The sequence below is a fragment of the Mauremys mutica genome, chromosome 2, assembly GCF_020497125.1.
Source record: "Mauremys mutica isolate MM-2020 ecotype Southern chromosome 2, ASM2049712v1, whole genome shotgun sequence".
Classification (NCBI taxonomy): domain Eukaryota; kingdom Metazoa; phylum Chordata; order Testudines; family Geoemydidae; genus Mauremys; species Mauremys mutica.
The window spans coordinates 223675169-223697773 of record NC_059073.1 but is presented as its reverse complement, the minus strand read 5'-3'; the positions used below and the strand labels follow the sequence as shown (position 1 = coordinate 223697773).

At 44.8% G+C, this 22605-nt stretch overlaps 1 protein-coding gene across 6 annotated transcripts in view; it reads left to right on the top strand.

Annotated features, from left to right (window-relative positions):
* RARB (retinoic acid receptor beta) overlaps positions 1-22605 on the top strand; it is a 499718-nt gene that overhangs the window by 150527 nt on the left and 326586 nt on the right. The window contains exon 1 of one of the 6 annotated variants that reach the window (XM_045003218.1): positions 6584-6675. The exons of the other annotated variants lie outside the window; for them this stretch is intronic. The gene's annotated coding sequence lies outside the window, so the exon portion shown is untranslated. Of the gene's footprint in view, positions 1-6583; positions 6676-22605 lie in introns of those variants that run through there. 6 annotated transcript variants of the gene reach the window in all.

Genomic DNA, 22605 nt, shown 5'->3' with positions numbered 1-22605 from the left:
CAGAATTTGCCCCACGGTTAGAAGGGGAGCAGTTTGAGATTGAGATTATGATAATACAAATGTATCTGCTTTACAGATACCAAGAACTAGTAAAAAATAAACTTAGTTTTAAAATCGATACAAAAAATTAATGTTAATGCAATGTTAAAGTGGAGAAATCAAGCACTGAAGTCAGGAAATACAGACATAACACTGAATTAGGAATTCTCTATCTGATTGTCCATGGAAAAATGACTGCTGCCTCCGTTTCCCCTTTTGGGTGTATTCATTTAACACTCCTACTAAATCAAAATTCCAGCCCAAAATTCCAGTCTGAGGCCAGATCTTCTTCAGTTGTTAGCCAGGGATGAAGAAGAGCGTCTGCCATCCAAGTCTCAGGAGATCCAGAATGGGGATTGTTAGTAGGAGTCTGTACTGCAATAGCAGCTAGAGGCCTCAACCATGTCGGGCCCCATTGTGCTGAGCGCTTAACAAACATAGTAAATAAGAGTATCTTATTTACTCCTAAAGAGCTTACAGTTTGAAAGAAAATACATAATAAGTGGATGAGACAAACAAACTGGTTGAGATGAGGTTAGCAGAGAAGGGGAAACAAAAATAATATGTGCACAGCGCAGTTCTTATGTAGAGTGTTTTGAAAAGTGAGACTGAGTCAGTGGATTAGGATGGAAACTGTTTTGCAACCTTAAGTTTAGCTGTCACTACAGTGACTAGTATAATATTCAAAATTGTATTTTGTCCTTGTTTGTGTTTACTACACAGATTAACCCAAAATGGAACTCTGTGTTAAAAGACATTGCGAACAGTAATTTTAAGCAAATCAGTGTCAGTTCCTCCGCAGGTGGAAATTGTCATAACTCCATTGCAGTCAATTTTGCTACATGAATTTACATCAACTCTGGCACTGGCTCAAGGGTATTTGGAAACCTATTTATCTGTTTCTAAAAAGTCCATAGAAGTTCAAAATTGAAACAAAGTGACACATTTATCATTTTCTAGCCAGGCAGGAATCAGTCTGTTGTTGAGGTGAGTACAACACTGGTGTTTGCCTTGGTGACACAAGAAAAACAGTATGTGGTGGCTGGTAATCAATAATTGAGGCGAATATTTAAGTGGGGAAATAGAAAAGTAAATTCTTTGAAAATCACTTTGTCTTTGGCAGTTTTTTTAACTGTATTCTGTGGGGAAAAAAATATTTTAAATGAAAATATAATATTCAGTTTGACCTCATTATGACCTCAGTCCTGCAAGTTGCTGAGCACTGAAACCATTCAGGGGAACTATGATCAGCTCTCCTGTTTCTGTCCAGGTGCTTCCAGTTGGGCCAATTAAGAGGGTGGGGCAGCACCTACGGGCTCTAAGGGTGTGTCTATTGTTTAATTAGACACCCACAGTTGTTCTGTGCCAGCTGACTCAGGCTCGCAGGGCTTGGGCTGTTTAATTGTGGTATAGACGTTTGGGTTTGGGCTGAAGCCTGCGCTCTGGGACCACGGTGGTGGGGAGGCCTGCAGTGTAAGAGGCCTGATCTTAGAGCAAACTGAGTCAATCAGGGGAGTCGAACAGGAGAGGAAAGCTGTCAGGTGGTTCCTGTGAGAAGGCTGAAGGCAGGAAATCAGCAAGAAGGGTTTGCTTGCTTGCATGCATGCATGCCTCCTTCCCTCTCCACTCCTGTCTGATTCCTGACTGACTTAGTCTGTTCTGCCTTCCGGGGTGTCTTTCTTACCTGCCCCACCCTTATTAAATAGGATGAAATTCAATAAGGATAAATGCAAAGTACTCCACTTAGGAAGGAACAATCAGTTGCACACATACAAAATGGGAAATGACTGCCTAGGAAGGAGTACTGCAGAAAGGGATCTGGGGGTCATAGTGGACCACAAGCTAAATATGAGTCAACAGTGTAACACTGTTGCAAAAAAAGTAAACATCATTCTGGGATATATTAGAGCAGTGGTCCCCAACACGGTACCCGTGGGCACCATGGCACCCGCGGGGGCATCTTAATGCGCCCGCGTCCTGACCCCCAGGAGGGCACCCGCTGAAATGCCGCCGAATTTCAGCGGCATTTCGGCGGGGACGCCTCTCGTTGATGCTGCTTGCCGTCGACAAGTGACCTCATCGAGAGGCGTCGCTCCCGAAATTCGGCGGCATTTCGGCAGGTGCTCCACCGCCGCAGTGGTCCTTCGGCTGGTGCCCACCAGCCAAAAAGGTTGGGGACCACTGTATTAGAGTGCTGTAAGCAAGACACGAGAAGTAATTCTTCTGCTCTGCTCCACGCTGATTAGGCCTCCACTGGTGTATTGTGTCCAGTTCTGGGTGCCACATTTCAGGAAAGATGTGGACAAATTGGAGAAAGTCCAGAGAAGAGTAACAAAAATGATTAAAGGTCTAGAAAACATGACCTATGAGGGAAGATTGAAAAAATTGGGTTTGTTTAGTCTAGAGAAGAGAAGACTGAGAGGGGACATCATTTTTAAGAACAGGTTAGACAAATACCTGTCAAGGATGGTCTAGATAATAGTTAGTCCTGCCATTAGTGCAGGGGACGGGACTAGATGACCTCTCAAGGTCCCTTCCAGTCTTATGATTTTATGATTATCTCTAGTCTGACTCCTTCTCCAGGCTCTCTGCATAGGGTATGCATTGAGGAGGCTGCAGAGATGTCCTTCCCTTCGTGTAACACTGGGTAGATCTGCATAGAGGATCCTTTCCTTACTCTTGCCTTTAGGGGAACAATAAGGCCCTCTGTATTTACATGTATTTACAGTAGCTCTTCAGCTGTCACTTTGTTATTCCTTTAAAAAGGAAGCTTTTTACATGTGCTGCATACCTCCGCATGTGGTCTAAACGGGTTGGAGGGACTGACCAGCCATGCTTTTTTAGCCAGAAAACTTAGTGGGTTGGTGGTGTGCTAGCTGGCACAGAAATTAAGTCTTCCTTTTAGATCTTTCCTGGATGCTAGGTAGCACCTTGTCCTGCTGCAAGCTGAAGAGGCTCATAGCACTGGGAAGGAGAGGTGCAAATGTAGCATAGGCAGGATTTGACCCATAGACAAATATAATACTGCCTAGAGCTCTTTGGCCAGTGGCTGTACAGAGTTGCTCATAAGTTGGCTAATGGAATGCTTAACAAATAGCTGCAGAAAATTAATTTCTTGCTGAAGACTGCTGAGCCCTTTTCATATCACAGAACAATTACTGATTCATGCTTGTTACTCAAGAGGAGGATAGGACTTGAATTAAATGTCCATAGTGATCAAGATTGGGTCCAGTAGCAGAGCTCCATGGGGTTACCTTGGACAGCAGTTCTCCACAGTAGGACTGATCCTGTGTTCTTTGTGCCACCCCAAAAGTAAATTGGAGTTTTTGGTGCCCAGGGAAAGCAGGATCTGCCCCTTATGTGTTATCTGGCTGAATTTGTTTATTATAATTTCAACAGATAACATATTTATATCTTCATTAATGATCTGGAGGATGGTGTGGACTGCACCCTTAGCAAGTTTGCAGATGACACTAAACTGGGAGGAGTGGTTGATATGCTGGAGGGTAGGGATAGGATACAGAGGGACCGAGACAAATTAGAGGATTGGGCCAAAAGAAATATGATGAGGTTCAACAAGGACAAGTGCAGAGTCCTACACTTAGGACGGAAGAATCCCATGCACTGCTACAGACTAGGGACCGAATGGCTGGGCAGCAGTTCTGCAGAAAAGGACCTAGGGGTTACGGTGGACGAAAAGCTGAATATGAGTCAACAGTGTGCCCTTGTTGCCAAGGCTAATGGCATTTTGGGTTGTATAAGTAGGGGCATTTCCAGCAGATCGAGGGACGTGATCATTCCCCTCTACTCAGCACTGGTGAGGCCTCATTTGGAGTACTGTGTCCAGTTTTGGGCCCCACACTACAAGAAGGATGTGGATAAATTGGAGAGAGTCCAGCGGAGGGCAACAAAAATGATTAGGGGGCTGGAGCACATGACTTATGAGGAGAGGCTGAGGGAACTGGGATTGTTTAGTCTGCAGAAGAGAAGAATGAGGGGGGATTTGATAGCTGCTTTCAACTACCTGAAAGGGGGTTCCAAAGAGGATGGATCTAGACTGTTCTCAGTGGTAGAAGATGACAGAACAAGGAGTAATGGTCTCAAGTTGCAGAGGGGGAGGTTTAGGTTGGACATTAGGAAAAACTTTTTCACTAGTAGGGTGGTGAAGAACTGGAATGGGTTACTAGGGAGGTGGTGGAATCTCCTTCCTTAGAGGTTTTTAAGGTCAGGCTTGACAAAGCCCTGGCTGGGATGATTTAGTTGGGTTTGGTACTGCTTTGAGCAGGGGGTTGGACTAGATGACGACCTGAGGTCCCTTCCAACCCTGAGATTCTATGATTCTATGAACATTGTGTTTATTTTTAAGTGTCTTTTCTATTTGTCTTAATTTAAATTGTGGTGAATTATGGGGTGCGGCATTTGACAGTAATTAGTGGCAATAGTTGAGAAGGTTCAAAAAGTTAAAGCTTGTAGCTGTTACAATACAAATTGTCAATATTATATGTCAAAATACACAATGTAAATATCCTTACATCAAACTTCAGTAAGTTCTCCAGCCGCATTTTTCTTACTTCCTCTTTCTGTAAATTTCAATGATTATGAATGGAAATATTTTTGTCACTTTGTATGTATGGTCAAATCAACATTTACTAACATTTACTGATAAAACTCTAACTTACCAAGCCTACTTATATGTGATTCAAGTCAGTGTTACCAGTCCCTCACTTTCACAAGCATCTAATTCATGCATAAATTTTAAAACAAACCAACAAGCTCCCCTCCCCAAAGAATCATTAAAGTAGCAGGGCCTTGAAAAGAAAGAAAATAATCAAGGAAGACCCCGATATTACTTTTTTCTCCATATCACTACGGTTTTCTCCAGTCTCTCTTTTAAAACTGGATTTTGTCTGAAAGTTATTTTAAATATAGCTGAAACAAGAGCTAAATCATCTGTAGTACAGCAGCAAAAATAGCAAAGAAAGCAAACAGGCAAGAAGATGAAATATGAATGAGATACATATACCACTGGTTCATGAAAGAGAGAGCTTCAACCAAGAATCACAAATCTAAAGTAGTAAAATTCAGATGGATACTTTTTTGATTTGTGTTCCAGTATTCAACTAGCTACAGTATGGAATTGCTTCATTTTTTTTTCCTTTAAAAAAATGAGAGGGAAAGAAAGAGAAGGAAAACCAGCTCACTGCTTATTTCTTTTTTCCCACTTGCTGCTTTCTGTTTCAGTTAATTCAGCAGTAATTGGATACACTGTGTCTAATTTTTAATAAATCAACAGAACTTTATAGTGATATTGACAGTGGCTTTACTAGCCCCATTGTTTCTGTCAAGAGTTTTATTCTGCTTCAAAACAATTTGCTGTGAACGCCCTTGTTTGTTTGCCACACTAGTCTTTGTTCTGGCTCAAACTTTGATTTATAACTATATATAATTGATGGCTGTGGGGTAGGTGGACTATAGCTATTGCTCCTCCTCTTTTAATCTAGCTTTGCCTAGAAATCCATGTAGTGGCGCATTCTCAAGGGAACCAGGCTGGGAAATTTTCTGTATACCCAATGGGAGGCCATTAATCATAGTGAAGAGTCTCTTACTGGCTGCAAGCATGTTTGTGAAAGTAAGGAAAACAAAAGTGGACCACCTCAAAATGACTTATCAAGAGAATAGATGTTAAAGCTAATGTATTCATTGTGATACATCAAAAAAGAATAGTTTATGCATTGCTAATTGCATTGAAGGATATTTATTCAAATAGATTTGGCACTTCAAAGTTATTTGAACCTAGTGGCCAGTATAATTTCAGAAATCAGAGATTAGAGTCATAGTAGAAAAGAATATTTGAAATATTACTGCTTTAAAACAGAAGCTTTTAAAGCAATAGATAAGAAAAGAGTACGATTGTTGAATATTTGCCAGAGCAAAGCGTTTGTAAAGATTTATTCTATAATTAAAAGTGCAGTTGCTGAGACTCAGGTGGGATTGCTGACAAAAATGCCGTATTTAAAACTTAAAAAAAAGCCTATGAAACTTTTTAGGTTCACAGAGAGATTTTAAATCACAAAGATTGATAGCAGGATTCTGAAATCAACTATAAGTAACCTCTACAAATAGGAAAAAGGTGATCAATTCTTCACTACGGGCTCAGGGTGCTGAGCATTCTGACCCTTATCCAGCAGGGCACTTTAGCATGGGCTTAATTTAAAACATGTGAGAAGTCAGTGGGGCTACTCAAATGCTTACAATTGGTGCCTAACGGATTCTGCAGGCTGATATATTTTTGTATTCTTCATACAAATTAGCTTGTCAGCAGCAAATCTTTTATAAGGGATCCTGGTTGTGACTGCTCAGAAAATATTTTTACAACACGGCGGTTGTGCCAGAATTTGAGTATAAGTAAGTTGGATTTACGAGAGGTATTTTTGTGATTAGAAATTTCTGCCCAGTAGGGAGAAATAAAGGAAGTCAAGAGGCAATCAAAGTTTTTAAGCACTGACATCCTGGACCTTATCCCATATAAATAACCACACAGCATGGGAAGTAAGCTATTTTCATACTACATAACATTCACTTTATTTACTAAACAACAGCTTGTAATTTAGAAGCTAAATTTTAATGCAGTCAAAGGTAAGAATGCTACAGTTTATTTTTTCACGAACCTCTGATGCAGCAGCATATTTAAGATGTTTGTTTTACTTTGAATTGTTTTACTTCACAGAAGCTCTTTAACTGAAGCTCACTACCAGGAAGGCTAGCCAGTAACAATTTCAGTCTATTTTATATACTTTAAAGAGGCTACTAGAACTGATGCATAGTTTCCATGAATGATGCTAAAATCCAAAATGGAAATAGTGCTTTTCATAGTTATACTCTGTTGTTTGAAATGCTGTGAAGTAAGGAGAACTGAATTCCCAGAAGCTGGTACATTAACACCACAGCTCATATGGTTAACAACAGAATCTATTAGTCTGTGTAACAGTACCTTCAAACTGGCTTGCTATGGGCACAGATTCAGTCATGTTCTACTGATATATGTCATTACAAAAATATCTTAACAGAAACACTGCAAACAATAATTAAAATCCATAACATTAGCCTGATTTATTGCACAAAATATGAACCCTGGTACAGTAGAAGAATGAATGAGCACTTTAGCACATTAGAACCTCATTTAAAATAATTGGAGAGGAAAAAAATGTAACATTTTTTACACTTCTACAGGTTCGGCAAAAAAAAAAAAATCAGAATAAATTCTGCCGTGATGGCAACAGGCATGTCTTGGTTTGTCCTTTTCACTGTTTATGGGCAGAGATTTATTTTAGTTTTGTACACACTGTAATTTACAATATTTTTATTCCTTCACATCTGTTACACTTTTGATACCTGATCCAGCAAAGTACTTAAGACCATGCTTAACTGTAAGCATGGGCTTAAGTTATACTGACTTTAAGTTATTCATGTGTGATAAGCATTTTCCTGAATATGGATTCTTTCCTGATTTAGGGCCCATGAAGCATGTGCTTAAGCACTTTGCTAGATTAGGCTATTGTCACTTAACAACTATTTCTTTGGTTTTAAAAAAAGAAAACAAACGTGTTCTTTCTGTGCATTGTATAAGTGATATTCTACATATCGACATAATGCTGCCTGTAATCTTAAATCCCTTTTAACTAGGACCCTTTCCCTTGTGTTCTTATTTCTAAGCTTGATTGAAGTCCAAATGAAATAAAGTTCAAAAATAAGTGTTCATCTTTACTAGAATAAATTGTGTGGGTTTTTTCTTATTACAGGACATTTATTTGGAGTTTTATTGGACTCATGGGATCAAAATATATTCCCTGGTTTCCATAAAATTAATAGTCTTTGTACTGTTCTTCACATTTAAACCAAACATAACATATATTAAAAATGTTTTTTCAACAACTTAAAAAAATGCAGCCATATGTTGTAAATATAAATCATGAGTTTATTATCAACAGAAAGAGGTCAAAAGCAATCCATGTGCTTGAATAATATAAATGACATTTTGGGTGCAAAATATATTCCCTGCCCAAATAAATAAGTGAAAAAGGTGTATCTCGCCAAATAGATGTTTAATACATGTTCTGTATACATTACATGGAATGCTCTTTGTTTTTGAAAAATGTGAAGCTTGATGGATATGTTCCAGAACAGCTGAACTATGTTAAAAGGCATAATAAACAGTCATAGCTTTGTATGCAATTATTTAATTGGCAAATAGATTTTTCTGTCACTGTCACTGGCAATAGCAGCCATTTGATACTAGGGCTTGGATTAAATGTTTCATCAGTAGTGCCTATTTAAGGATCTTTATGGAACAACAAGTTAGTCCCCTGGGCAAGCCTGTGTCAACTGCAATAAAGAGATCCATACAAGTGAATGAGTTGCATTTTTGCTGGATTTACAGGGAGACTAAGATTTTCTGTGCTATCTGGATGCTTTCTAAGGCTGCTTCCCATTTTGTTTAAGAGCAGTGTCTACTGGTGGCAAGGGTTGAATGCTTGGCTTTGCACGTTCAAGGGGTTTTTATAATTTCCTTATCGAAGTGGATTTACAAGGCACTATCCTCTATCTGGAAACAGGTGAGTTTCTGATAAAAGCAGATGCTGCAGGAGTTGTATAGGTTTTATTATCCAGTAAATATTCTACATCATAACTAAACCCTGAACTGGTAATGAAGCAGCAGTGCCTTGTCTTTTCTGCCTTATTCAAAATAGTCTTCTCTTTAATACAGAGAAAATGGGATGTCTGTAGTTTTCAAGATTACTTTACTTTTAATTCACCATCTCTGATCCCTGTTGGCTCATAAAAATCAGTGCATGTACTTAATTCTTGCAGCAATGTTTTATAATTGTCACACATAGTATATGCATTTTCCACTTTATAGCACATTGGCTGAATTGAGAAGCAGTTTAAAATGTTAATTTTGGGAATATATATTCATTTGGAACTGAATCTGTAATACTTATCTTCAGCAAACAGACAGCCTAATTTTTCTGTTGTTGATTTTAATTTCAGGCTTTTGTTTAGATACATGTTTTCCATACATTCTTTAAAAACAAACAAAAAATACGTAATGTGGACTAAATTAATTACATCCAAAGATTAATTTTCAGATCTTTACAAACACAAAATTAAATTTCCATTGAAATAAAATAGTGTTTGTTAGCCCGCTTTTCCTTGGGCAGTAAACTCATGATATGCCTCACCTCCTTAGCTAGCGTACGGCTTTCTGAGATTGGAAAAATTAGAGCAATTCTGTGGTTCACCTGCAATGAGCTATTTGCAACAGATTCAAACTGATGAACAAGCATCCTTTGGGCTCACTTGTAACAGTTCAAACTTTTATTCACTCACTGGTCTTGGATGAAAAACCAAGCCTAAATGCTGCCATTATTTAATCAACTGATTCTATAGTTTTATAGCGAGACCAGTCAAGGGACACACATCTTGCTTCCTGAGCTGAAAAAAATAAAATAGCCATTTTTAGATCGCATGTTCAGTTTTCTTCGTGAGTGCTCCCTTCACTTTAATAAGTCTTTCCCTAGGTTTTAGATGGTTCTCATGCAAAAAACTGTGCCCATCTAAAGGGCCTGAGTCTCATTAATACTAAGACCCCTTTACACCATTCTGGCAGCGGGGTGGGAGTGAGTTATATTTGCACCCACTTTGATGCCTTTCACACTCACAGAAAAGTGTAAAAGGGATGAGTATAAATGAGAATCAGGTCCAAAGTTGCTAGCCTGCGTATTCCACCAATGGAAAATGTAAAAAGGAAGGAAATAATCAGGTAAGTCACTCAGCCACCTCATGCACACTCCTCTCATCAATTTCCTATTCCAACTTCATCCGTCTCCTTTGCTCCATTCTGAGCTCCGGTATCGCTAATCTCATCCTGAACAACTGACAGGCAACCTTAACTCAGAGCGTGTTTGTTGCTTACATGTGCATGTATTACAATGATTGATTGATACAGGGTTGCTCTGACTTTCATAAATTACATTGTCTGTAGTTCTGTATATGGTTTTGGTTTGGTGTGAGTAAGTGGGCTGTGCTTTCTGGTTCCAGTTCATGGCTGCCTCAGAGAGTTGTTTTTCTGTAATATTTAGGTAACATTGTGCAAATGGGTGGGCCGTGATCTTTGTGATTGTTTTATATGTGGTTTTATTTTTGGTTGAGATTACAGAATTAAAATCTGCATGTACCTTGGAGTATTATATTTTTATTTGTAGTTTTAAAGCTGCACATTAATTATGGTGGAGATATGTGGCTGTTGAGGATGGAGTTATTTGAAGTTAAAAAGGGAACTAATGAATGAACAACGGAACCCTAAATTACACACTCTCCACTCTGATAGGCATTCAAGTCCAGGGGCGGCTCTAGGCACCAGCAAAACAAGCTGCTGCCTAGGGCGGCAAAATATAGGGGGCGGCAAAAGGCTGGGGCTGGGGCCCCAGCTCATACTGCCGCTGCGAGCCGAGGAGCAGCCCGTCCCCTGCAGCCGGGCAGGGCCGCGCTACCGGCTCCGCTTGGGGGAGAGGGATAGCCCCTTACCGGTAGCGCGGCCCCGCCTGGCTGCAGGGGACGGGCCGCTTCTCCTCCGCTTGTTCCCCGGGTCCTAAACAGCCCGGCAGCAGCTTGGCTGGGGGGGGGCTGAGCCCCGCCCCACTCAGAGCCGCGTGGTGAGGGGGCGGGGCTGCGAGCTCCGGGCCGAGCGGAGGGAGCTGAGCTCAGCCTGGAGCTTGCGGCCCCGCCCCGTCCCCACGTGGCTCTGAGCCGGAAAGAGCTCAGCCCCCTCCGGAGCCATGCGGCTGCCGTGCGGTGAGCCGGGGGTAAGCAGCCGGGGTGGGGGGGTTGGCTAAGGGGCAGGGAGTCCCGAGAACACTCAGGGGGCAGGGAGGGGGCACAGGTTCTGTGGGAGGGGGTGGTCAGGGGCCAGGGAAGGGGGGGTTGGATGGGGGGGTCTCAGGGAGGTGTTTGTCAGGCACCCCCCGACCCCATTACCCCCCAGGCCCAGCCCTGACCCCCAGCTCCAAGCCCAGCCCCTCTGAGGTGGGCACCCCCCCAAACCCATTCTCCCCACCCAGCACTGACCCCCAGCTCCAAGCCCAGCCCCTAGGACCTGGGCACCCCCCCGGCCCCATCCCCATCCCCCTCACAGCCCTGACCCCCAGCTCTGAGCCCAGCCCCTCTGATCCAGACACCCCCCTCACCCCATTCCCCACACAGCCCTGACCCCCAGCTCTGAGCCCAGCCCCTCTGAGCTGGGCACCCCCCTGACCCCATTCCCCACACAGCTCTGACCCCCAGCTCCGAGCCCAGCCCCTCTGATCCGGACACCCCCCTGACCCCATTCCCCCCACAGCCCTGACCCCCAGCTCTGAGCCCAGCCCCTCTGATCCGGACACCCCCCTGACCCCATTCCCCCCACAGCCCTGACCCCCAGCTCTGAGCCCAGCCCCTCTGAGCGGGTCACCCCCCCCTCCCCATACCCCACACAGCCCTGACCCCCAGCTCCGAGCCCAGCCCCTCTGATCCAGACACCCCCCCCCCCCCATCCCCCTCACAGCCCTGACCCCCAGCTCTGAGCCCAGCCCCTCTGATCCAGACACCCCCCTCACCCCATTCCCCCCACAGCCCTGACCCCAGCTCCGAGCCCAGTCCCTCTGATCCGGACACCCCCCCTCACCCCATTCCCACCACAGCCCTGACCCCCAGCTCCGAGCCCCAGCCTTCTGATCCGGACACCTTCCTGACCCCATTCCCCCCACAGCCCTGACCCCGAGCTCTGAGCCCAGCCCCTCTGATCCGGACACCCCTGACCCCATCCCCCACTGCCCTGACCCCCAGCTCTGAGCCCAGCTGCTCTGAGGTGGGCACCCCCCCAACCCATCCTCCCCACCCAGCCCTCACCCCCAGCTCCAAGCCCAGCCCCTAGGACCTGGGCACCACCCCGGCCCCATCCCCCTCACAGCTCTGAGCCCAGCCCCTCTGATCCAGACACCCCCCTCACCCCATTCCCCCCACAGCCCTGACCCCCAGCTCCAAGCCCAGCCCCTAGGACCTGGGCACCCCCCCGGCCCCATCCCCCTCACAGCCCTGACCCCCAGCTCTGAGCCCAGCCCCTCTGATCCAGACACCTCCCTGACCCCATTCCCCCCACAGCCCTGACCCCTAGCTCTGAGCCCAGCCCCTCTGATCCGGACACCCCCGACCCCATCCCCCACTGCCCTGACCCCCAGCTCTGAGCCCAGCTGCTCTGAGGTGGGCGCCCTCCGACCCCATCCCCCCACCCGAGAACCCCAGCTCTGAGGCGAGCCCCTCTGAGCCAGACAACCTCCGACCCCATCCCCCTCACAGCCCTGACCCCCAGCTCCGAGCCCTGCCCCTCTGATCCAGACACCCCCCTCACCCCATTCCCCCCACAGCCCTGACCCCCAGCTCCGAGCCCAGCCCCTCTGATCTGGACACCCCCCTCACCCCATTCCCCCCACAGCCCTGACCCCCAGCTCTGAGCCCAGCCCCTCTGAGCTGGGCACCCCCCCTGACCCCATTCCCCCCACAGCCCTGACCCCCAGCTCCGAGCCCAGCCCCTCTGATCCAGACACCCCCCTCACTCCATCCCCCCCACAGCCCTGACCCCCAGCTCCGAGTCCATCCCCTCTGATCCGTACACCCCCCTCACCCCATTCCCCCCACACCCCTGACCCCCAGCTCTGAGCCCAGCCCTTCTGATCCGGACACCTCCCTGACCCCATTTCCCCCACAGCCCTGACCCCTAGCTCTGAGCCCAGCCCCTCTGATCCGGACACCCCGACCCCATCCCCCACTGCTCTGAGCCCAGCTGCTCTGAGGTGGGCGCCCTCCGACCCCATCCCCCCACCCCAGACCCCCAGCTCTGAGGCGAGCCCCTCTGAGCCAGACAACCTCCGACCCCATCTCCTCACAGTCCTGAGCCCAGCCCCTGTGAGCCGGGCACCCCCCAGAGCCCAGCTCCCCACCCAGCCCTGGGCAACAGCAGCACCACCTCCAGGCAGTGACAGCCCATTGGCACCAACCATCACCCAGCAACAGCCCATTTTGTAATTGCACAGACCAATTTGTACAGACCAGTAAAGCATTTAATGTTTTTAAATAATGTATTTGGTGTATTTTCAAATTATTACAAATTAATTTTCACTAGTTATTTTTTACATTTCCAAATACATGTTACTATAGTATTGCAACTTTTTTTTATGGAAGGGGCCCCCAAAATTGCTTTGCCCTGAATCCTCTGGGCGGCCCTACCCAGTGTGTGTGAGGAGCCGGGGAGGGAGGGAAACGGGGTCCCCTGGAGCCGAGCCCGGGCTGCGATGGTGGCGGGGGACTCCTGGAGTGTGTGAGGAGGTGAGCGGCCGGCTGGGTTCGTCGGTGCTGAGCAGGTAGCCCCGCAGCCGGAGATCCTCGCCTTCCCTCCTGCCGGGGCTGGGCCAGGGCACTGTGAGGCTGAAGAGCAGCAGGTCCAGGGGGCTCTCCAGGTCTTTGGCCGCCAGCATGTCGAGGGTGAGGGCGGTGAGCCCGAACTGATCCACCTTGGCCACTAGCAGTGCTGCGAAGCCCAGGGAGGGGGCCGTGTTCTTTGCGCCACCCCGTAGCCGTGCCGCCACCTGGAAGTACTCCCGCTCCGTGCTGCCCAGCAGCTCCACCCGCATGGGGACAGAGTCGCAGCTGGGCCAGGGCTCGGCTGCAGTGTGCTGGTAGCGGATCCCACATTTTGGGGGGAGGCCAGTGCTGGGGCAACAGGGGGTGTGAGTGGGGGGTACTGGTGGGCGGGGGGGGCTCATGTCTGGGGGCAGGGGGGGGGCAGCCAAAAATTTTTTTGCTTGGGGCGGCAAAAAACCTAGAGCCGGCCCTGTTCAAGTCTGATGCCCCTATGTGCCCATTTCTCCCACAAATGTCTCTGTGCTTTCTTCCACACTGCTCTTTACAGATGGAACCTCAAGCTACTCTGATAGGCCACTACCCTGTCCTTGAAATCACTGCTCAAAACCTGTTGTACCACAGGGCCATCTCATTGTTGGGTGTTTGTATGCATGTAGCAGAATGGGGTCCTGGTCCCTGACTGAGACTCATAGGTGCTTCTGTAATGCAAACAATAAGTAATGGTAAGGCCTATAAGAAATAAATCAACTAATACAGGTTAGGATGAACAGCAGTCAGGGCTTGCTGATTTTATTTATATATAAACAGCACAAATTTAGAATGACCAAGTTAAGCTCATACCTAACCTGTGAAGCTGTGTGTACTTATTACCATAGTCCTTCATTCCAGGCCGGAGTCCTACTGATTTCAGGGAAATGTGTGTATGAAATGACTACAGAATCTGGCTCTGAAGGTCTATCCTGACAATGTTCACTCAGACCCTTGTTCTGGCCCCCTGCCAGAAGCTCAGAATAACTGGGTTTTGCACAAAGGATCTCTCCGGGGGCTGGGGCGAAGGAATCCTCACCCTACCTGCTGGCAGGGAATTTTCCTGCATGCTGAATGATACCCGTCCACCTGAGTATTTTGGGTAGTGGATCTGTGTAATTATGGACCCACTGATTATGTCTCGAACACTCCTCCATGCTGCCAAAGATTGGGCAGCTATGAAATCGTGCTCCATGGAGTGCTCTGCATAGCCTCTCTGCTGCGTCACCCCATGGAGCACAACCACCTTATTTTCTTACTAACGTGTAGTTTATTTATCCCAAGAGACTTGCTAAGTGGGTTTGAGAAATAAGGGTCCATTGTATAAACATCTCCAAAAGGACAGAGAAAATGGGAGAGGAGTGGAAAGGGGAGGGCTATCACAAATCCACAGATAATATGGTTCTTTTCTCTGCAATGTTTTGCAGTTCGGGCATGATTATTGAAGATATTATCAGGCTTCCCTGATAAAGAGTCTGGCTGTATTTATGTGTGGCTCCCCCTCTCTCCTCCATGAAGTAGGGTAGCGATAAGGTGCCTTTCCTACATCCTTTTCCTTTTATGGACTCTGTTAAGGGCTCTGTGGGGATAGGGGAGGACATTAGCTGGGGAAAGGGTGGGCTAGACAGAGGTGAGGCTGGAACAGCTGCACCTGGTACCTCTGTCAGTGTGATGGACTTCCCTATGGAAAGCCTAGGGCTGTACTGCTTATCCCATACTCCCCATCATCATCTACACCGAACAAGCCCCCACCCTTATGTGGATCTGGGGGTCAGACACCATCTGGGAAATTAACACTAAGGCTTCCACTTATAATTCTGCAGAATTGCAAGATTTCAGACCTTAAATCTCTCCTGGCTTCTTGCTTATATATTTTGAGAGAAATTTTTCTTTTGTGGTGGGGGGAAAGGAAAATTTTCATTGGCTAGATAAACAAAAGGTAGTGGGTTGAAGTTGCTCAGAGATTTGTAATGTTAGAAGTAGCCAATGTTAGAAGTAATGCTAGAAGGTGAAGATAGATTAGGAGGCAGATTGCAGGTACATATTAAAGGCAATTTATCACATGGGTAGAGATATCCCAACATACAGCTTCAGCTTGCTCAGTCATCACCTATTCAGTAGATTTCCACAGTTCTCACTGCTCCTACAAGCATTACTGGAGTCATAGCGACACACAGATTACCTATTCTTGAACAGCTTTTCCACTGTGCTACATGCAAGCGTGTTTTTCTTCAGCGTCACTCAGGCATGCATGCTTTTTGTTTCTGTCTATTTTTTTTCAACAAGCATATTTATTGTGACCATTGAAGGATTATCACTCTCTGGTAGTGTTAAGATTTTCCCTGTGTCCCTCATATAGGATCTCAGGAAAATGATGGACTATGTGTTCTTGATTCACGCTTGTCTATATGAAGTTTTCTTGAAGGCTGGAATGTCATGGAAATCTTATTGTGTTGTTTATTCTTTTTGAGCCATGCTTGTATTCTTTTAAAGAGACCGGTGGTCTAATTCTGATGGAGTTACATTGGTTTTACATCGGCGTAACCCATGGACTTCAATAGATTTATTCCTTATTTACATTGGTGAAAGTGAAAGCAGAAACAATCCTTGAGAGTGGTTATCCCCATTTTCTGAATTTCTTTTTGCCTTCCTCCATCTCCCCAGAACACATGTTTGCACAACAGAGTTCAGAGGCAGAATCTTTTCAGAACATTAGCAAATAGTTTGTATCAGGAGAACTTTTCTACACATTACCTGATAATCCATGAAATTTATGCCTACTACCCACCAGTGGAAGCTGGCCCATTGTAGCAGAATAGTTTGTAAGGCTTATATGAAAAGTACCCATTTTTAAAAAGGGATTTTAAAGAATGGTGTGTTTAGTTTTTGTTTTTTAATGCTAACATTACTTCAATCTGCTTGACTAATTATGCTGGAACTTTTAAAATGGGGTTAATTCTGGACTCATAGAAACCAATAGCAAAGCTCTCATTGACTTCAGTAGGGCCAAGATTTTACCCTGCATGTTTATTACAGTTGTGATTAGAGTGGTGGTAAACTTTCACTTTGATACTTGAAATCACACAGAGTTCATGTGGTTTCTGTTTTCAAAATGTTCATAAAGTCCCTCACAAATGTTGTTCCTCGAGTACTTGCTCATGTCCAGTCCATGCTAGGTGTGTGTGTGCATCGCATTGCACTGTTGTCAAAGATTTTTCCATTAGTGGTATCCGTTGGTCCAGCCCTAGTGTCATCTGGAGCCATGTGCATATAAGAGGTGCTGCCAGCCCCACATCCTCTGTTCCTTCTTACTGCCCATAATGGTTGCTGGAACGACACTTTCTTGCTCTAGCAAGGCTTCTTCTCAGTGGTGTCAAACTCTTTCTTCATTCATAGTGGTAATTGTTTAGTGTATATAGTTTTTGCAAATAGTGGAAGTGTATATCGTTTCTATCGTTGAGGTACTTTTTGCCCCAGGGGCTGGGCATGACCCCGGTCCTCAGGCTTCAAGCCTTGTGCCTCCTGTGGCAAACCTATGCCTGTGAATGACCCGCACTCCAGTTGTTTAAAGTGCTTGGGGGCAACTCACATAAAGGACACGTGCCAAATCTGTTGGGACTTCAGATCCCTCACTAAAAAGGACTGGGACGTCAGATTAAAGGCTATCCACATGGAAGCCACCCTCAGTCCTGTCTCAGAGTCAAGCTGTTCCAATGTGATGCCGAGAACTTTGGTGTCTGTGTGAAATGCTCCCTCAGCACCAGGCTCTTCCTGATACTGTTCTCCATCCCTGGTGCCAATGAAGAAGCACAAAAAGCAGCACATTGAGAGAGCGCACTTGCCAGTGCAGAAGAGAAAGAGGTGGGGAGAAGGAGCGAGATTCGCGCTGGACCACTCCTCTGCCCCTGGATCTGCATTGACTCTGCCAAGGGCATTGAGTCTGGTGCAGGACAATCCCCCGACACCACTGTGGTACCAGCGGACTGATGGTGCCATCGACCCCAGAGCCTTTTCAGGCAGCTAGGGACCATCTCTCTCTTCCGGTCCCTCCAAACCTAATGGGGCACCTGCCAGCTCCAGTGTCCAGAAGCAGGAGGGAACAGCATGCGTCAAATGCCTTCCCAGCACAGGGTCCCCTGGCACCATCCAGTGGTAAGCTCCACTTGATCCCAATGTCCTGCTCCCTGGCGCACCGCTGGTCCTCAGAACCCAGGCGCCATATGGAGGTGGAAGTGGGTACAACCCCACTGTGGCCACCAAGAGAGGAATCCTCTTTCGCGTCTGAAGGAGAACCTTATGTACTGCCAAAAGCCGACCATTGGTACCCAGGCTGTGCCCCACTGAGCTTCAGTGTGGTCCACCGGTGGGCACTTGGCCAGCAGATCACTGGCCAATGCAGTGGTCCTACTTGAATCCCTGTTTTTTCCCTCTTTACTGGAGCTTTCCTCCCACTGCTCCTATTCAGTGGTCTCCGAGAGATGGGCTACCTCTCCTTCCCGGATCCTGACCCCAGTAATGAAGTCCAGGAGATGCCTCCAGTGGACATAATTGAAGAAGAGGAAGGAGCCTCTTTTCTAGTGCAAGCCTCCTCCTTGTCCTCCCCAGATGAGGCTGTTGTGGGTCCCAGCAACCTACTTCCCCAGGATGATTCCAGGGCCCATCAAGACCTTCTGAAATGAGTCGCTTCAAACCTGGGCTTGGAGATAGAGGAGCTCAGAGAGATATCACACAGCCTTATTGATATCCTGACTGCAGCAGCTCCATCTAAGGTGACCCTACCCATCAGTGAGGTGGTGATGGGACCAGTCAAGGCCCTATGGTAAACTCCTTCTCTGGCCCCCACTTTAAAGAAGGCAGAGAAAAAGTATTATGTGCCAGAAAGCGGGTTCGATTACCTGTATTCGACCCCGGTGTCCCTGGTGGTATTTGCAGCAAATGAAGGGCATAGGCAGGGCCGGTCGAGTTCTACCCCGAAACTAAAAGACACTAAGAAAAGGTTTATTCCACAGGTAGCCTCCAACTGCATATCGCCAATCAGCAAGTTTACTGTGGAGATACGATTTTAATCTATGGGACTCCCTGAATAAATTCAAAGACTCTCTGCCCCAAGACGGCCCTTTTAGAAGAAGGTAAGGATGGGGCCAAGACCTCTCTCCAGGTGGCTCTGGATGCTACCGACTTGGCAGCCCGGACAATGGCCTCCGCAGTCACCATGAGGCACTGTTCCTAGCTCCAGTCCTCCAGCCTTCCCCATGAGGTTCAAGAGTCAATCTAGAACCTCCCACTTGCAGGGTCCTCCCTTTTCTCGGAACAGACGGAATGATGGCTTCATACGTTGGATGATAAGCGAGCCCTTGCCTTTTATACTGAGAGGACTAAGCCCTTCTGCAAATCCATGCAACTCTTTGTAGCAATAGCAGAAAGGATGTGAGGGTGACCTATGTCAACCTAAAGAATCTCATCCGGGATAACCGCTTGTATTCAGGCATGCTACGAGCAGGCGAATGTCCCTGCCACCAGCCATCATGACCGCTCATTCCACAAGAGCCTGGGCTTTGTCAGCAGTGTTCCTTGCACATGTACCAATCCAGGACATCTGCGGAGCCACAATCTTGTCGTCAGTTCATACCTTCGTGTCCCACTATGCCATCACCTAACTGACCAGTTTTGGGAGAGCATTGTTGCTGTCAGCACATCCATGAACTCCGAGCCCACCTCCTGGGGTACTGCTTGTCAGTCACCTAGCATGGAATGAACATGAGCAAGCACTTGAAGAAAAAATGGTTACTAACCTTTCGTAACAGTTGCTATTCAAGATGTGTGGTTCATGTCCATTCCATGACCCATCCTTTTACCTTTCTGTTGGAGTTACCAGGCAAGAAGGAACTGAGAGGGTCTGAGGCCAGCTGCACTCCTCATACTGGCACATATGCGCATGACTCCAGAGGACGCTAGACATTGCTAAGGGAAAAATCTCCGGCAACAGTGCACGTGGTTCATACACACCTAATAAGGAATGGACATGAGCAACACATCTCAAAGAACAACAGTTCTGAAAGGTTAGTAACTGTTTTTTCTGAATAAAGTCTGAACTGAAAAACTGAACACCAAATGCAGCTTCATCACACCAAATTAGGAAAATATTTGGATCCAAGCTCCAAGTCTCAGGTTCATCTCTACTTTTGAATGAATCTAGGTTCATTTTCAAGCAAGCCTGAGCTGATTATTGGTGACATGGCTATACTATGGGGATTCAGTTTTGCATATGAGTTCTGTGTGGAACCAGGAGAAACTTTGTGGTTTAAAGTGAATTTTCCTTAAATGTTGTGGTTAGTGTGAACCTTAAAATTCAAAACAAAATCAGTGGTTCAAGGCCAGAAAAACTAAAACTGAAGCAAACATTTGCACAAAGCTCTACGTACAGAAAATGTCATCATTTGTGCAGCTCTACTTACATTGTTGATTCCAGAGGCAACTGGAAGTCTCCAACTCAGATTTCTCAAGGTCTTAGGGAGTGAATACTTATCTTTAGTGTTGTTAAAAGCAGTGCTAATTAAATGTTTTAACGGCTAGATATAGGTATTTTTCCTTTCCTTTTTTTGGTGAGGGAGGAAACAGGAGGAATCAAACAACTTTAAAGTCAAAAGGGAAAAAAATGTTCACTAGTCTTTAATAAGAATGTGTGTGACACTTATTATTATTTATTAGTTGTAGTGTGTCCAAAAGTTACACCAAGTTGAAATCCGGTACCCACTGAAGTCATAGGGAGTTTTGCCATTGACTGCTGTGGGGTCAGGATTTCACCTTTCGCCCTTTAACATGACACAAAGTGAGGATGAGGCCAAACCAAGGGGATGAGGAGTGCAGAAAGGCAGGATGACAAGGTGAGGTAAATAGGATGTGTTGGTGACTTGGTTCATGTGCACTTCTTAGCAAATGAAAACAAAAATGAAAGCAATGAAAAAAATGTAGACTCTTTGGAATCTTCCATTGGTTGCTTTACATATAAGAGCAGTATCGTACTGCAACACAATTATTTCTTGTAACATTTATAGCATAGTCCTTAGTGGAGATTGGGAGTCATTTTTGTAACTCTTCATACATCAGTTTGTCCAGAGTGACCATATTTGTATTTATTCAGGACTTATTGCAGGGCAATACAAGGTGAAATTTTTGTTATGATGTGTAATAAGTTCATCTGGTGGCCAGTTGATCGAGCTATGCAGAGAAGTAGTTAAGACATCACTTTCCTCATAGCTGTTTGCATTAGTTTTATATCCAGCTGCTTCACTTCAGCTAGTGCCCAGCTTTGCTATGCCTGATTCAGTAAATCATGGTTAATAAACAGCAATTTGTTAATGTAAGAGCATACTAAAAATAACAATGTGTATAGGGTTATGGATTTTACATGATAATAAGCTTTCCACTCTGTTTCCTATTGTGTAATTCTACTTTGGTGCCTTTCTTGATAGAATTGCTCTGTTCACAGTTTCTACTGTGTGAATGTCCCCATGGAGATCACGTGCTGTGTGTGCTGTTTTTCAGTTAATAAGATCCTAGATGTGAACTGAGGCTTCTTTAAGATATATTATAAAAAGATATCTGTAAAACGAGTACTTTGCTAGATTTTTTTTAAAAATCATAACTGATATAAAAATAGCAACAGATCATTTTTAGGTTTTCTGGGGGAGGAAATTTGGAGGGTCAGAAGTATAAACTCAAGCAGCAGACATTCTATCAAATATAATTGCATGACAAGGATGTCCTTCTGATAGTTCTGTTTGCATTCTTTTTCTTCATAGCTTTGCTTTCTTTTTGTTAAAGGAGGATGTTGTATACCTCACCAGGAAGTAATGCCATACAACAAATGCTAAGTTTGCAGTTCTTGTGAAAGCTTCTTGGTACTGATTGTATCCAATTCAATCTGTTCATACAGCATGGCCTCCTTTCCTATTTACTGTTGTGCCTCTTTATTTATAAATATCTTTTTTGTACACTTTTTTGAATGTCTGGCTCATTAAATCACAGCCAGAAGTACAAGCATTATCATTATAAAACAAGTCCTACCTACCTTGTAGTCAGTGTCATCAGCTGTGATGTTGCATTCTATGTATTATCAATTTTACTGTAAGAGGAAAATTAGAGCATGTATTTTCCACATGAAGAAATCAAATGTAATCTAAATGCAAACCACAGATTTTATTGCACAGTAATATTTGATAGCAGTGCTATTACTAATCCCAGCATGACAAGAAACACAATATAATTATCAAACTCACAACACAGGGTTTTGTTCTTTGGTTTGGAAAAGCCACAAAGTCAGAAACCAGTGTGTGAAAGATTATTTTCCAGTCTATGGTTTTAGACATGCCAAAATATTAGAGTATTATAGTTTACGCAAATTAATTCAGATGTGGTAGGAGTAAACATTTATTCTTTATAATGTCAGTGAAAACACTGTTGAATTAGTATAATTAAACTGGGATAATTAACTACACACAGTGAATGCCTGATCATTGACACAATCTTCTTTATAACATATTTCATTTGGGATTTTGATTTGTTTTTATTTGGTATTTTAACTTTCTTAATCAGTGAAATGACAAGGCAAAATGATTACATTTACATTACATTAATACCAAACATTTCCCAAGAGGAAAGCATATTGCAGTTGGTCTCATGGATCATACAAAGCAACTAAGAGGAGGCTGGTTGAACTTTTTTGTAGTGTCCTATTAGACACATTACACTCCTATAACAATGAATTTTCAGTTTGGTTCAGTAAAACTGTCATAATATTTAATATTGTGAGAAATTTGGATATGAGACAGTCCCACTAATTGGGTTAGTTAAGTATATTAACTGATACAGACCAGGTTGGGATACATTTTGTATTGGTTTCCTCAGATGTGAATTGTCCCTTGAAAAAAATACCCTAGATTTTATTGAACAATTATTTTGTGTAGGTACGGGATATAAAGGCTGAGTCAGTCTGACAGCAACTGTGATTATAGCAGTTGCCATTAAAAGGAAGATCAGTAAATTAGTCTTGTTTGATTTCCCTTTTCAAGTCCAGTATAGCAGTTA